Source organism: Euprymna scolopes, chromosome 33, assembly GCF_053919585.1.
Source record: "Euprymna scolopes isolate OS-2025 chromosome 33, ASM5391958v1, whole genome shotgun sequence".
Taxonomy (NCBI): Eukaryota; Metazoa; Mollusca; class Cephalopoda; order Sepiida; family Sepiolidae; genus Euprymna; species Euprymna scolopes.
In genome coordinates, this window is record NC_136514.1 from 61245717 (window position 1) to 61258864 (window position 13148).

Sequence of the window (13148 nt, forward strand, 5' to 3'; positions counted from 1 at the left end):
TATTAGGTGTAGGTAGTTTAGGCGAAGCGTAAGTTGACGAATTTCAACATTTGCCATACTCAGACCATCTTTGGACAGATGTCGGTAACAGATATTCCGACTTACCATGTTGTTTTTTCCACACAACACTTGAAAATAACACGCACTAGCTACGCTAGTAAAGTTTTCGGGAGTGGGAGTACTGATAGATGGTAAAGGATGAGAGGATAACTGTGCGCATTGCACACCTCAACTCGACGCTTCAAAGTAAGTTTTTTTTCTAAATCTACAGATGAACCGCTTCTAATACTTCCAACCAATTCAACTGGAGTGCAAAGTACACGCTGAGTGGCTTGCAATGTCCATTCGTCAGTCAACCAATCCCTGAAGGGGCTCCTCTCTTCTAGGCCCCAATGCGTAATCCCACGAACTTGTAGGGGTTAATTTGGGCGCCTGTCCCATGTTCATACATTTTTCATTTCCACTTATTTCGGCACGGTCACGTCGTCGACATATTGACCGAATACTTGATTATGATGCAGACAACGAGCAAAGAAATAACGCGAAAGACCGTATTCGTCTTAAGTTTGCGAAAGAAAAGGTTCCAGTACAAGCACATAAAGCATCCTGAACGCGGACAACTCTGACAAATTGATCTGGACGAATAGAATAGTTTTGACCTCACACCATTCACCTCTACCAGCGCGCCGGATTTTGCGTGTAAGGGATAAATTCAGGAGTAAAGTTGAGACTCACATAAAGTTGTGGAAAGAATAGCCTGAGTAATGATAACCTACCCTATTGAAAGCTTTGCACTGATCTAAATTGATCAGCACGGCTTCAGTGTGGACTTTTTATGATCAACCGTATCATATGCAAGTTATCCTGGATCGTCTGGCTCTTAACAGAGCAAGTCAATGCACTACGAGTTTCAGACGATTAACTAAGATCTTAGCTATAATCTTTAACTCAGTATTTAACATCGGTAAAGATAAGACACTACTTATACCATCCCCACAATTTTTATCCTTGCGTAGCAATCCAATAATTCACCTGGTAAAATACTGAGAAGTAAAGTCGTTATAAACCAGGAGTTGTATATTACGGCCAGCAAGGGAATAAAAATGGAGGACAGCCTCAAATATAATTCGTAAGGTAAACCATCGATTCTAGAGGTTCTGTCCAGGCCAACCTGTTTAAGGCCCCCAGAACTTCTTCCTCGTTTATATAACCGTATCACCCAGCCTCTTCGCTTGATGAAGACGAGAAAAGTCGGCTAAATAGACGTCTAACTGAGCCATTTTCTGTCAGAACTCCCTTGTAAAAAGATCCTGAAAATGAGATTGAAAATGGTCCAACATCTTGCCGTTTGTGACCACGGTTCTCCCGTCCGACAGTATGACACTGGCGATGTGTTGATCAGTAGACCGTCAACACCCCTCTGCACGCAATGATGCGGCAATATTTGTTGTCTCGTTTGCCACTCTTTAACATATCTCTAACTCTTATTCCCTAATACTTCCAAGAAGTCCAATTCAGCTTTGATTATAGTAAACTACTCTTACCCCCTCCTCCACCGCCTTAACTAATGTAGTTTCTAATATTGCTGTTGTATCCCTAGAATTAAGATTGAATCGGCGACTATAATCGACAACGAAAGACCTAATTACTTTTTTTTTAAATGTCCCTACGTATGGTTAGTAAAAGCTGTTCCTAGAAGTCCTCCAAATCGGACAATGGCGTATTGAATTTCCAGTAACCAGCAATCTTAGGTTCAACGCTCTCCGAATCCGAACAAACTTTTATTTCGAATAAACAATGTTGTGGAAACTTGAACAATCTAACAACGCTATAGCGACTCGCTTAATAAATAACCGATCGATGGAACTCAACAGTTGTACCGAATCAGAGCCGCGTATATCTGTCCAAGTCCATACTACGTCATGGAATTTTTAATTCCGATGATAATATCCCGAAGTGGTTTTACATCTAAGTTATAGTTGGTAACCTTCGAAAAGTTCTCTTGGTATCTAAATCGGGATACAACCCCCCTAGAATTATCTGACGAGTCGAATTCATAAAGGGTTCGATTCGCTGAAAAAAAAGACAGCTCAGCATGGTTATTGAGTGCATAAACCTCACATCGTTTATAGTAACACCCAAAATTGACAGTTTTTTCTACAAATACTGAGTCACATGACGCATTAAGTATACGTTTGACTAGCCAGGAGACCCCCGCCCCCCTAAGTGTGTATCCATGTGTGCTAAATATAACTCTTAGGAGATAATCACCTTGATTAAAGTGAGTTTCCTGTACACAACATATGTCCACATTAAATTGTTGAAGGTTGTGTGTAGTTCGAAGTTTACGAGAAGCGTTTCTCAACCCCCGGAATTCAAGCTTTTTAATCTATTTTGGTAACTTGGAGTTGGATACTCGGAACGAATATATCTGGAATTAAGTTGTCAACGGCGTGTCCAATTAGAATAACCTCTACTGTCAGTGCTTATGGGATCATCTTGGGGTACATCACCGACATTCAAAAGGAATGTTAGTTCAGCTGCCCTATGTAGTGATGAGCTCTCCCCCAAAAAGACATTTTTAATTCGTCATGACGATAAATGTTTAAGGTTATGTTTACCTGCTCCAGCATTCTCCTTGATTCCTTAGATTCATCTCGAGTGCGAATTAATTCTAATGGCGTCAGAGGAATTCTGAGGATCTTCGACACTGGAACTATTTACCTTTGTAAAAAGATTTTTTTTTCAAATCACTTAGTTTATGCACCTTTACTCTGGTGATTGTAATTTTTCTTGTTTTTTGGGGGAGGGAGGGTTCATCTACTGGTTGGCTGATGGGGAGGAGGAGGATATTTAGGTTGGTCTTGCAGGAGAAGTGGTGTTTTCTGGAGAAGAGGGTCTGTGATTTTGTGAGCGAAGCAGGAGGAGAGTGTGTTAGAGTTTGCATGGAAGAACAAGGGAGTAAGTACTTGGAGGAGTCACTTTTGGCCTCTTTTTTTATAGGGCTTAAGAGGATGAGTTTAAACTTTTTGTCCTTTACTGGTTTAGTGATTGGGGAAAGGAATGATGTTGGGTGTTGGTGTCTGTATTTTTTTAAGAAGGTTATTGATGATATTTTTTAACGTGAGTTGGTACTTAAGCTTTTTATGAGTGAGTACAAGTTCTAGCCACTCAGAGTTACATGTCAAGTTTTCTTAATTCGAGAAATTTGTTTCCACACAGATCCTTTTTCGTCATTTGTTAAAAAAAATTCTCCCTCTCTCATTTGCTCGAGGGAAGTTGCTGGGAGTCTTTTTTTCGGTGACTAGTACCCACTTATTTCTTTTTTGTTGTTTTTTTACTTTCGCTAAAGTCGAGGAACTCGCTGGGGGTAATCGTTTTGGGCAGTAGTTGCTGGTGACGGTGGCGATGGCCATAAGAGTGGTTGACCTACTTTAGCGTTCAGATGAGCCTCTACCTTACTTTTAGGGATCACCATTGGACCTTCCGCTTTTTTCGTTCTTTAAAAGCATTCGATCAGGTGTGTCCCACCTCCCTGCAGGTTCAACACGAAAGACTTCTTCCTGCGAGGACAACAAGGATTCGTTCCTCCCCTTTTTTTTAAATAATGAGAGATTTTATTAAATGGTCGTCTGTCTAGTACTATTTCGAAGTGTCATGTTGAGGTGTTCGTCGCACGAGATTTTCGTGACGTCTCCCTATTTCATAAGGAATGCTGCTAAATATTTCCTTTAAACCTGAAATACGAGGACGAAGGTTCATCGACAGCTCAAGTACTGCATCTGTAGAATGTTTTTTTTTATCAAAAGCTCAACATAGTCTTCTGGTGTAGCAAATAGTATGTTTTCTGTATGGAATCCTCTGCACTTCACAATACGTTGGGGTCTTATTCTAGTTGACGATATTAGTTTTAGGGGGTTTGTATTACTGTACACATAGATTCGAAAAAGTTGTCAAAAAACAAATATATAACAAATAAATGTTATCAAAGGCAAGATAAGTTACTTCTCTACCTAACTGGATATATTTTTTTTGTTTTTATTCAATGTAACATGTTTATTCAGCTCGAAAAACATGCAGTGTTTACCGATGTATTCGAAAATTCAAAATGGCGCCCGACACTCTCTTTAACATGGTAAGTTTGGGAAAAGGTGTTATAAATAATAAACTAGACACAATACTATTAAAAAAACACCGAATATATGTCAACTTATGTCACAGTAACATATATTGAGCGAATTTCTAACAGTATTTTGTCTAGTTTATTATTCATAACACCTTTTCCTCAACTTACCGTGTTAAAGAGAGTGTCGGGCGCCATTTTGAATTTTCCAATACATCGGTAAACACTGTATGTTTTTCGAGCTGAATAAACATGTTACATTGAATAAAAACACGAAAAATATATCAGTAATACAAACCCGTTTTAGGCGTTGATAACATTTTTTGTTTACTATACACATTTGAATGGTCCTTTTTTCAAATTTCGAGTAGTTTATAATAGACCTTTGTCATTCACGAGATGAGACGACTTTGCTCGTTCTATGAATTCTTTACATTTATGATCACTTTCGGGGGGAGGGTTCGGAGAGAAGGCGTCTATACCGACCCCTTTGTCATAGTTGGTTCTTTAGACTAGTGGCTAGCAGTTTCGATCGACAGAAAACAACAACAAAAAAGGTATTTAAAAAAATAAAAAATAAAATTAGCAGTAAAAAAGTTCCAGCGTCAAAACTAACAATAGCAAAAAGCAGCAACAGCAACAACAACAGTAATAATAACAATATAACAATAAACGAGCGCGGAAAAATAACTTTAAACTAGCTAAACCTACTGACGTTCTTAGCGTAGGTAGTGATTTTTAAGAGCATGTTTTTCTGAGAAAATTCTGGTGACGATTATACTTTTCTTAAACCTTATTATTTGTTAGTGTTTCTATAATTTTTGCGAACTGCCTTATATTTTTTTTGCCTTATATATATATTTTTTTTGCCTTATATATATATATATTGCCTTTATATATATATATATATATATATATATATATATATATATATATATATATATATTTGTTTGTTTATTGTACTCCGGAGTTGGGGTTGCGATTTCGCATGCATTCGCAATCTATATACCTGGCTCAACTCTGATTTACCTGCCATTTAATACAGAATTAGATCATATTAAAAATAATTATAAAAAAATGTCCAAAACAGTTTTAGGAACTATCGGATTAAATATAAGAATTTGATAATTCTATTAATGCAGTTATAGTGTTAATATTATGTGCAATATTTTTCGACAAGTGTTGTATAGCTAAGAACCGAAAAGATTGGTTTCAATCGTCAGTTGACACTCTAAATATAATTGCGAATTACCGATATCTGAACATGGCAAACGGGATGAGGGTATGCTAACCCCATAGATTAAATAAATTCGAAATTCTGTGCAGATTTCCGAGTTTGACAAGATACACCAACCAAAACTTTGTGAGAATAGCACACAAAATGAGAAGAGTAGTAAAAAAAAATCAAATAATACAACACACTTTTATCAAACGATAAAACATTTCATTTTCTATCTATTTGCATAGTTTTCAATCATGTTTTCTTATTTCTAAATTGTACCCTTACTTTCCCATAGCCAATTTTGTCAAAGATGGCCGTCGATTTTCTCATTGTCACTAAGTTCAAGTTCAAAAGATTTTTAAAAAAATGTACCTAAAATGACAAGAATCCCCCCAAAGCTTAATGTTAGTGGTACCGTAAGGCTATTTTAAAAACTATCGGAACTATTGTAAGCCTGAAATTAGCGAAACAAAAATCGATCGCCGTTTTCGATTAACGGATTCTACTAAGTAAAAGCCATTATGGTAAGGTGTAAACTATTTGTTATATATTTTATTTATTTTCGTTTTCTTTCTTGTTAAAACTTTAAACTAAAGATGCATGCCATACTATTAATATGTAAAGGAATTTTGGATTAAGCGTTTTAATAAGGAATAGGTATATGCGAAATGAATGCCAATGCTCAAACTGTATAAACATTTTAACCCCTCCGTTTTACTTCAAGATTAACAAATTTTAATGAAATTTACAATATCTATTAAATAACGATCACGAAATATAATGAACTTTATTTAAATCTGCGGATTTTGTCCTGATCTAAAATAATCAAAGATGCATGCTATTGTTTCCGTCCATTTCCCTTTCCAGAACGCAATTATGTACTGTGAAGCCAAGAACAATTTTCTTCTACAAAACAAAACTTTATGGATAACTATGTGAAGATATAAAAATCTTACTGCGTAAATGACTAAACCTTGAAAGGGTGGATATGCCGTAAAGTGAAACAATCAAACCAAGAATAAATAATTGAATATATAACGTAATTAAAGCATATGACCGTTTTTCAAAATTACTGAAGTCGGCATTAAATAACCTAAAAAGGATTGATATGCCATCAAACTAAAGATAACACATACTTGTGTGGAACTTATATAGCGAGAGTTGATGACAAACTTTATTGTATGCATCAGAGAAAGTGGCGGAGGTGAAATGTTTGGTTAAAACTCATATAAAAGAAAAAACGATTTGAAGAAAGACGGAAAATAAAAGAAAGTGGAGAAAAAAATGGCGGTTCTTCTATTCAGACAAGAAAAATGTTTTTAAAAAAAGACACAAGAAAGAGTTGTAGAGAGCAAACACGTCTAATGGCTCAGATTGTTTCAGAATGGTAAGCGAATTTCGTTGTAAGGTGATAAGGAGCCAGGCAGCTTCAAACAGTTAAAAAGGGATTTAATAATAAAAGGACGGCCATTTTGTATTTTGCAGACAAAAAAAGCGATGAGAGAATTTTGGTGTTTGGTCGCCCCCCCCCCTCCACACATCCCCATAAAAAGTTGTATAACCTATAAACTGATATATATGAATGTCGAGAGAACGAATGATGACAATAGCACTAAAAAAAAAGACTATAAACTATGAACAAAAAAAAAAACTCTCCAGGTTTATTAGGGATCGGAGTTATTTGGGATATTTTGGAGCAGCACCCCGCCACAGACACACACATACAAATGCCAGTTGTTATAAAAGGAAACATTTAATTACTCACTCCAGAGGATGGAATGTGTTCATATAATTAAGTATTTGCATAAAATTATCGTTTTCCTAATATGTCCGCCTTCAAAAGAACTCAGTCTCACGATGTGTTACATTGTGGCGTTTTGGGCTCTTATGCAGATAGTGATACGGATACGGATAGTGTTATTTTTTTTGGATATGGTTCTCAAGTTTTACAATATCTTTTGTTTATTCAAATTTTAGGTGAAAGTATGGAATAGTTAGAAAACGATATCACATGCAAGTGACTCGGGTTTTAAATCCTGAATTCGGGTATGCTCTACTGATAAGCTTAAAGGCGGGTGAAACTTGAATCTACGATTTCTCGCTTGTGTTAACTGCGGCGTTGTTTGATTGTGATTCTTATTATATATCATCTCACATTCAATGTCCATGTAAACGATTCAAATATGAATTCTGTGTGCCTAGCTATGTAGTGTCTATATCTATATTTCTTTTAGACTTTCTATTTTTCTGTCTGTCCGTTCTGCTGTTTCTTTGAAAATACTAGACCGATCAAGCTAAAATTTTGTATGGACTTTTGTTATTATACGGCACAGCGAACTAAGTATTATGGTATCCGTTTGATGCACAGTTATAGATTAATAGGGATTAGTCACTACAATACTACGTTTACTATAGATGTTTGGCATAAAGAACTCATACTAAGTCAACGTATATAAATTTATGTATTGTTCTTCAGTGGGGGGTGGGTAGAGTTTCAGTATTCATTACTGGCATCAGTATTAAGAATAACATAGTTTTACACTATTTTACCCGGCCATGACTGACGGAACAAGAACAATCTACACCCACGGATTAAATGAAGAGTTCACTCCGAAATTTAAAAGTTCGACAGAAAAATTGCCAAGTTCGAAAAACTACACTTGAAGAATTTCGAAGGTTACATCAACCGAAGCATCGAGAGAATTACACCCAAGATGAAAACAGTAGTCCGAAGAATACAGCTAATGCAAATTGAATTTTCTGCTTGTTAGCTTATAAAGTTTTATCGTAGCTAAACTAACAAACTTCCTGTGTTTTTAAGATGAGGATTGGTTATTCGTACTTTTTTGAATTATTTGGACTACTGTTCTCATATTGAATGTAATTCTTACAACGTTTCAGTCGATGTAACTTCCGATCTTCTTTAGGTGTGTTTTATTAAACTCGGAAATTTTTCTACAGAACTCGAGAATTTGGATGGAATTTCGAACTGAAATCCACGGGAATCAGACATGAGTAATGAAATTCACAGTAGTATTCTTAGTATACTATGCGCTGAGTATTAAACCTACAATCTTCAGAAGAATGTCGGTTACAACTGAATTTTACCAAGTATTTTATCCATTCTCCCACGGGTCCTTGACTAAGGGAACGAGAACATGCTATCCTGGTGTATTTAATAATGGGTTATCTTCGAAATTCCGTACAGATTGTTGAGTTCGGCAGAAAAATTCCCGCGCTCGACAAGATGTACTTGAAGAAGATCGGAGGTTGTATCTGCCGAACATTGTAAGAATAACAATGAAGATAAAAATAGTATTACGAAGAGTTAAAATAATACAAATGATCAATCCTCATCTGAAAAATTGTTACTAATTAATTTTATATATTCACTTATTGTTTAGCTAATTAACTAACCAGATTCGCCCTTACTCCCTCCGACGGAAATTTTTCAATAACGAAAGTTTGACCAAAGTTTCGACTTATATTTACCTGCCCTCTTTTCTTTTACTTGTATGGGTGCCCGTCGTTGTATATGTCATTAAAGCCCATGAGCTTAAAAATGACTTCACTCAGGTCCTAGCAAGCAAGATCTGTCGAAGAGGCAGACTATCGATAATAAACCCATTATTTTAATAAAAACTTAAAAATAGTATTAAAAATAGAAAAAATAATGAACACAATGATTTGTATTAAAACTCATTCAATGTTAATTAAAAAAAAAAAAGAATTCAAACCGGAAAAATTTTGTTTGTGCCTTTAAAGTAATTAAACATTTCGTTATTTCAAGGATTTTAAAGACTAAAACACATTCATTATTGACTTATAAATTACATTTAACAGGAAGAAAAAAAAGTTACACAATTCGATTTATAGTAAAACTGAACACCCCTTTTATAAATTTTTGTGAATGAGTCGAATTAAAAGATGGTCTTATTTTAAAAGGTGCGGCACTGTAATAGTTTCATTTAATGTTTTGTAATCGAGAAAGTGTACAGAGTCTACAGTTTCAACTTTTTTTTCATTATTAACTGTTATTTCTATTTGATGATTGTTATTACAGTTTGCTTTATTGCTATTTCTAGACATTATAGTTCTGTTCTTCTTACTGTTGTTTTTATTGTTGATTTTATTGATCACGTTCTTACGGGTTTGTTATTAATTTTTCTCTACTGCTTTCGTTTAGTATTTTTAGTGTGTGATTAATTATCATTTCTAACTTAACTGCCTTCGAAAATGTGTTAGTGTCTTATAAGACGGTAAAATGACGAAATAAGCAATGCTATACTCTCCAACACAGGAGGAGATAATGCATTGCAGAATAGTATAATGACACCTAAACTATTCGAAGATTTATATAATAGTGATATGAATGCTATTATACTATTCAGATTATAGTATATTTCCCCGCTTCATACAATTTCATACCAAGTAAAATAGTCTGAAATAGTAGACTTTCGACAGATACACGATCTCCATTATTATAGATATTCTCTCAATTTTCTGTATACATGTTTGTATGCTAATCCTGTTTTACCTCTTCGTACCTTTTATGCGTAAAGATTTGGAGCTGGAAGCAGTACAAAGAAAGGGTAATGGTGATAATCAACAGACGCACACAGACCCACAACCACCCTTCCTGTTTGAAACCACCCTCGAGCGAAACCTCAGCGGTAGTCGTGAAAGAAGAAGAAGGCTATGGGTAGAAATATGGGGGAAGCACGAACCAGCAGGGGAGACAGACAGAAATGGTGGGAGGAGAGATAACAGATCAGGAAGGTACAGAAAAAATAGCCGACTCAAAGGAAATGCTTTTAAACGAAAACTGTTTACGTTTTCTACATAGAAAATCCGATAATGCTACTTCACACGCGCAACACGATTAATAAGTTTAGTGATGGAGACCGGTTTCATCAAAAACACCCGGCAGGGGCAGACAACTGCTTTAATCTACCGTAAAATAAGTTTTTTTTTTTTGAACATATCGTCTGAAACTTACCTGAGTACTGCGACAGATAGCTCTATATAAATAATGCGGCAATTTGTAAAGATCGCGGTCATGGAAGAACGCGAGAAAAATCTGCTTAGGTATTAAAACTAGTTTTATTGTTTTGTGTTCGTTATAAATAAGAAATCAGAAATTAAAAATCCAGTTAGTATTATGCATCTAAAATTATGAAAATCAGTTTTCACTTAGTTTCACCGGTAGATATACACAACATTAGGTGAAGTTTCGTGGCTATTTTATTTGTTTCGGCCTTTTCACGCAATGTTTACAATTTTCAAGCGTTATTTTCTCTATTATAGATGCATAATAATAACTGAATTTTAGTGAAAATGATTAGTAATATATTACAAAAAAAAAAAAAAATAAAAGATAAAAATACTTTTAATGCCTAAGCAATTTTTTCGCGTTCTTCCATAATCGCGATTTTTATAAATTGCCAATAATACTAGCAAAATGTATGCTACCTCTGGTAACATGACAAATGCACATAAATTACACGACCCATCCTCATGACAGCAGAACAGATACATCCAAAAGAGGATATAATGCCTGGGCGGATGGTATCATCACACATTAACATACTACACGACTACCAGCCCATCGGAATTGCACATCGAATGATAGTGAATTAGTCTGAAATAGTAAATTAAATTGAACATTCAAAGATGAACAAATTCAGACAAACAGATCCCAAATCTCCAGTAGGAAAGATAGTGCAATCATTCCTCGTGTCCCCTTGTTTCTCGCCTCTACGTAACTTACATATTATTACTTTTATTAATTCTTATTAATGGATTATTAAGGGAGATAAAATCTGTAAAAAAACAAACAAACGGAATTTAAAAGTTCATTTAAGCGAATAACTGAATTAAGGAAATAAAACCAAAAATATATTTTCGTTTTTTCGTAAACAAGTCAGCCATTTCAATATGCTTAATAGTTAAAAGATATAAATGAATTATTTCTTCGAAATTGGAAACCAATTTTGAAGCATTTAAACTGTCGAATAGAAAGTAATTTGAAATCCACGGAAATCCTTATGTATTAAAAATTCGAAAGTTTTTAAAGCTTTTTGCATTCAATAATGTAATAAATAGAGATTAAAAGAGTACTACATTAACACAAGTAGTAATAACATTTTAGTGCGAGCAAAATATACGCTAATAATTAAATGTAACTTTCAAAACTTTTTTAAAAATGGTATAGTAAATAGTAAATTTGAAATATGAAAAACACGAACAAAGTAATAATAATATTGAAAAAATTAATTGGTGTTTGTAAATAAATAAAAAAATATTTGTATTTTTGTTTGATTTAAGAATTTGACCGATTAAATTTCACTTTGTTAGATTGTAAAATATAAAAATATAAAAAAAATATTTTAAAATTTTTTTAGCAAGGTTCACTTTTATATATAATTAGTGGTGTCCAACTGTCCTTTTCCGAAGAGAAATATTGCTAGTGCGATAGTTTTTAATATTGCCATGTTTACAAATTTTATCTTTCAAAGAAAAGGTTATTAAATGACATTTGCAATATGGGGTCCAGTAAAAAAAGAACTGTTAGCGCCATGCTAGTTTGAAGGCCGATTATTTTGTTAATAAAAAGCGGCTTTCAAGGTTTCAAATCTGTGTAAGAGAATGTTTTCTGTTATTTTGTCAACTACATATTTTATATATATTTATATTTTATATATATTTATATTCTGAATTACCCGCCGGTCGAAAACTGAAAAATCAAAAAGAAAAAATAAATTAATAGAAAACACTTGTTTTTTTATCAGATTTAGTTATGTTGTTTTTTATCAATTTTAAATGTGATGTTTTTTACCAGCTTTAAATGTGATGTTTTTTTATCAGTTTTGAATGTAATGTTTTTTACTAGCTTTAGATGTGATCTTGTTTTTTTTACCAGATTTAGTTGTGATGTCGATATTTTTACCAGATTTAATTGTGATGTTGATTTTTTACCAGATTTAGTTGTGATGTTAATTTTTTTTACCAGATTTAGTTGTGGTGTTAATTTTTTTACCAGATTTAGTTGTGATGTTAATTTTTTTACCAGATTTAGTTGTGATGTTGATTTTTTTTACCAGATTTAGTTGTGATCTTGATTTTTTTACCAGATTTAGTTGTGATATCGATATTTTTACCAGATTTAGTTGTGATCTTGATTTTTTTACCAGATTTATTTGTGATGTTAATTTTTTACAAAATTAGTTGTGCTGTTGATTATTTTTACCAGATTTACTTGTGATGTTGCGTTGTTTTATAGAGTGACGCATGTAAAACGGCAAACGGATTTAATGTATCCTGGATAATTTTGTTTTTATTATATAAAATACATTCTTCACTGAAGTATTTGTTTCATTTTTATTATATGTAATAAAGAAAATCAAATTTCTAAAACAAGATTCCGGTTCTAATATATATATATATATATATATATATATATATATATATATATATATAATATAATATATATATATAATATAATATATATATATATATAATATAATATATATATATATATAATATAATATATATATATAATATAATATATATATATATAATATAATATATATATATATATAATATAATATATATATATATAATATAATATATATATATATAATATAATATATATAATATAATATATATATATATAATATAATATATATATATAATATAATATATATATATATATAATATAATATATATATATATAATATAATATATATATATAATATAATATATATATAATATAATATATATGTATATATAATATATATATAT